The sequence below is a fragment of the Botryllus schlosseri genome, chromosome 9, assembly GCF_051294905.1.
Source record: "Botryllus schlosseri isolate E-star chromosome 9, Bs_hap1, whole genome shotgun sequence".
NCBI classification, from domain to species: Eukaryota; Metazoa; Chordata; class Ascidiacea; order Stolidobranchia; family Styelidae; genus Botryllus; species Botryllus schlosseri.
Genome location: NC_137244.1, coordinates 24,810,756 through 24,815,693, shown reverse-complemented (window position 1 = coordinate 24,815,693; position 4,938 = coordinate 24,810,756). Strand labels below are relative to the sequence as shown.

General features: G+C 42.3%; 1 pseudogene; it reads left to right on the top strand.

Moving 5' to 3' along the window:
* The first annotated feature begins 462 nt into the window (after nucleotides 1-462).
* On the top strand, nucleotides 463-1,154 carry LOC145446093 (putative oxidoreductase TM_0325 pseudogene; annotated as a pseudogene).
* Nucleotides 1,155-4,938: the final 3,784 nt, after the last annotated feature.

Here is a 4,938-nt window from a genome sequence, read left to right as displayed (position 1 = left end):
TACATACGTGCAAGTGCGTCAGCTATTATGCAGTTCACTGAATAGTTAATAAATAGGCGCATTCTTCGCGGCGCACATTTCACATTATATTATTCAAACACCTTGCCTTGCAATCCCTGTTTCGAAGGACCTCGGACAAGCTCAATGCGTAAATAATGGCTCATATTTGAAGAACAGTTTGTATACCAGGGTTTGAATCTATACGATTCTCTTGATCCCTGAGCCTTGATTTGAGTAGATGGAACTTGTACATGTACAAGCACGCAGAAACCATATCCTAAACACGCAATGTGTCACCGAATATGATGACCAATTGAGGAGAATATTTGTACTCACTGAGAAAGGCTTGGTCGGGTTACCGAATCGATCGATACGCAATAATAAGCATATACTGTCACGACAGTTCGACATAGGCCTGCTCTCAATGCAGAAAGTGGAGTTAACGTGACTGCCTAACGTGATTAATCGAAAAACACAAGCCTACTCCTGCTGCATCATCGCAAATCAGAACCTAAACTATAGGTAGGCCTGATTGTCATTCGCTATGAGTTTCAAAGACAAAGTCGTTTTGGTCACGGGGGCTTCGAGTGGAATCGGTCGTGCAGTAGCCGAAGGATTTGCGAAACGCGGCGCACATTTAGCCATTACCGGCAGAAACCAAACAAATCTGTATAAAGTAAAGGACTATTGCCAAGAGAATAGACCGGAGAAGTTCTTCCAATACTGGTTGATTTCCACGATATAGCTGCAGTGGAAGTTGTAGTGCCAAAAGTGGTGGCGAATTTTAAGAGGCTGGACATTCTCATCAACAACGCCGGAACTTCCAAATCTGGGAATTTAACGACATCTTCCGCTGAAGATTTCGATTTTCATTTTATTGTCAACGTGAAAGCAATGTTCATTCTGTCCAAATGCGCAATTCCGTATTTGGAGGCCTCGCGCGGAAACATAGTAAATGTTTCGAGTGTTGCAGGACCGTGCGTTATAGACAACCTACTGATGTACGGAATGAGCAAAGCTTCAGTAGATTATTTCACGAGGTCTACAGCGCGAGAATACGCACACAAAAATGTGCGTGTTAATTCCGTGAATCCATCAGTCGTCAGGACCAACATTGGCAGGTAATTGGCATAGGGATAGGTTACTGCACTGCACAGTGCACAATCATGTTCACGTGTTTGGTAAACATAGTTTAAATATGGGTCTGACCGCAAACCTCGAAAATGACTGGGAACTAAAAACTATCAAGTTCAGATCAAAATGTTGAAAATGCAGCCCATAATTGACTCACGTCCGACTGAACGTTACGGTGACATTCAAATAGCCTAACTACCCTAATAGGCTGGCACATATAAAAGCCTTGCAAGAAGTATAAACGTTCAGCTTTTCCTCGTGGATTTCCAGTTCAATATAGTGAACAATTTGAACAAAGACGGATATAGCCGATATAGTGATGATCCTGGTCGACAGAAAGTATTCGCAAGACAGGGAAATTCGCATCACACTGTTTTATGCGATACCGTACAATACAACTTACATAACGCTTTTACATAACTATTTCTTGTCGCTTCCTTTTTCTATACTATCTTCTTTACTTTCATTCAGTGTGCATATCATGCCTCCTCTTTACATCGCCTAGGCCAGTGGTTCCCAACCTTTTTCATCTCGTGCCTCCCTTGGCCGAAATTTCAGCCAAAATTCCCCCCTTAGGATAAATCTGCCCAATGATTAAAAATGGTCATTTTTACCGCGCAAACATCTGTTGACTGAAAGAATAAGACGGATGGTACCGAGTGTTTGTTTCTAGCAGTGCTGTAATAACACTTTGTAGACCGCCAAAAACCATGGTCTTGGTCCCAATCACACAAATTCTGGAAGGCTTGACTCAACAAACCCACACGCTTCCATTTGTGTTTTCGGCTTACCATGCACCAATCGCTAATATGACTGCTTTTAGAAAGTCAGTATCCATAAATTTACTGGTCTCGAGATTTTTTTCTCAAGTTTGCGTATGCATTTGGCCAACAATAGTGGTACTTTCATTTCATATATAGCAGAGTTGACCAGATTCTAGTTTGACTCGAGTCACCATTTTCTGATAACTCGACTTGACTCGAGTCATTTTCTCAAAATACGGAAACGACTCGACTCGTCTCGATACAATCTGGGTATTGACTCGACTTGGACTCGAGTCATTGTTCATGACTCGAACCAAGCCATATGATTCAAGACTATAAAACGGCCAAGACCGACATTTCATTGTAATTTCGAAGAACAGTAAAGTGACCACCCTGTTGGAATTTCGTCTATTGATCCTGCGTACCTGACAATGCGACAAAAAACTGCTCAAAGTGAGGAAAATTATAGTATGTCATAAATCCAAATCATTCAATATCACCAAACAGTGTTGACTTGAGTGTGACTTGAACTCGTACTCGACTCATAATACCATGACTCGGACTCGACCGTCTTCTCGGTGACTTGGACTCAGACTTGACTCAATGGTGAATTGAAAATGACTCGACTTGACTCGAGTCAAAACTATGAAAGTGATATATTGACTTGTGGCTCGGAGCCTCGTGACTCGGTTACAACCCTGATTTATAACATACCCGTGATCCAGTGGCGGCTCGTCCTATAGGGCAACTGGGGCATTGCCCCACCTAAAATTCTGTTCAATAACAATTTAACCATTTATAGACGCACAGCGCTCAAGATATATCGAGATCACAGCGAAACCCGCGTTCTTCTTGTGCTTTCGCTTGCAAATGCCCATACATAGCGAAGTCTCCGCGAAAATCGAATTCTCTTCTGTGTTTTCGCTTTGTGAATGCCTAGCCGGGGCTTGCCCCGGTAGCGCTCATAACAAGCTTTCACTATCTATTCTCTCAAAGCTGCGCACAATTAAGAAACGTTGCTTTACTCTCTCCTATTCGTAAAATGGCCGAGCAACCGGGGCAAATATGCTTGCTCGCCCCTAAGGTGTGATGTAACAATCGTATCTATATCTGAACTCGGATACCGTGATATGCGTTGAGTCGACCGTTGCTGGTACAGGTCGATTTTGATGGTGTTTCACACCATGATAATTCTTGAAACTTGGTATGTCATGTCGTGATGGTGGTATTTAACACTGTCCTAAGTTTCAGGGTTTCTACTCAAAGTTTAGGGTAGTAATTCCGTTTCCAAAGTCGAGTGTGTGCTGATCGGTCATGTATCGCAAACATATTTCACGCAAAGCCGGTATTGGTCTCCATTGATTTTAACGATTCTCCTTAGCTAGATCCGTCATGAACTTTTACATGGTATGTCTTGATTTTAGTATCGAACGCTGTGCCAAGTCTCAAGGTTGACACTCAATGATTAGGGCAGCAATTTCGTTATTAAGTTCGAGTATGGTAGAGATGTGCGCTGATCTGACACTTAGCCTACCCATAACGCATTGCGGATTTCACGCAAAAGCCGGTGTATCTGTGTTCCATACTGAGATAGGTGATGAGATGATGATATCATGAAACAGTTTACTAACATCCTCGGTTTGCATTCAAATATTTAGTTTTATTTTATATTCTCCAATGTCAATTTCACCGTGGAATGGTGGCCTTCGGGCCATTTGCTCACAATTACAACCCCTGTCAAGCGCGATAGCTGTTTCGTTTTCGATGGCGGCTAACAGCTGATCGCTTGATCAGCCTATTCCTCAGTAAATTTTACGCAAAATTCGGTGTTGGTCTGTTCGTATTAATTATGACAGTGTACCATACCGAAAACGGTCATGACAGGGATATCCCTGGGTCATGAGGCTACTTCTCGATGATTTCATGTAACAGTGTACCAAGTTTTCGGCTTTCAATCACGTATTTATTCGGTAATATATTTTCCAAAGGCGATTTTGCAGCAGACATATAGACACTATAGAATAGACCGTAAGCCGTATGTGTCGTGTGACAGTCTCCAGCTTCAAGGCCAAAATCTCCTATGCTGTACCGGGACCGAATTTCCGAGGCTGCTATCCGTAGTTCTTCAGAATGATGTTTTGGATTCAATATGACATGTCCAATCTGTGAGATAACAATTGCGTATGTGTCCGAACTCGTTGACCTTTGCAGTTAGGCTTTCGCAATCTCTCGAGTTATAGTCATTTCCATTTCTGCAGATAATTAGTCAGGTGTAGTGCGAACATGAACCGTGTCGAATCTTTGTTCCGCACGCCGTTTACGCAGTTGCCACACTTCAAGTAACAGCTCACCAGCAGACCTCTCGCGGCACATACGTTAAAATCACTGTTATCGTTCGTGTTACCGTACCACCAAGTTACTTGTTTACGTTGGAAAACACCATTGTGACGTCATGTTGATGTCGCTTGCATCCCTTGCCCCACCACCCGATATTGTCACGAGCCGCCGCTGACGTGATCAGATTCCCTGCTGGAGCTCTTTGCAATTTAGGACACCCATTACGTTTCGGCAACATTGCACCAAGTTTACCATGTCTATTTTCGATCGGGTTCACTAAAAATAAAGCAACGCTAGCGATCTCTTTGACTTGAATCGATGACGTTGGAATATTTAGTCACTGTCTGAAAATGTTTACTTACAAATATAAGATAAATACTTACACAAGAGGCTTTGTTGTGACAGATTCGGCACGACATTTACTCGCTTAGGAAATATTTGATTGAGAGGCCGTCGCTGGCCTACAAAATTGTCTTGCGAACTGCAGCACATCTGAACGAGTTAAAAAAGGGGTGGGGGGATTTGTATGTGAAAAATAAATTTCAAATAGCATTTGAACATACTTTCAGCAAACAAAGAAACAGCCATAATAAGGAGCATACGTTGGAATATAACTGGTTGATTACGTGACAGTTCGAACATGAACAATTTGGGAAATTCGTTACAATTCTAAAGTCGAATTCCTCCCTAAAAATTGAAAAAT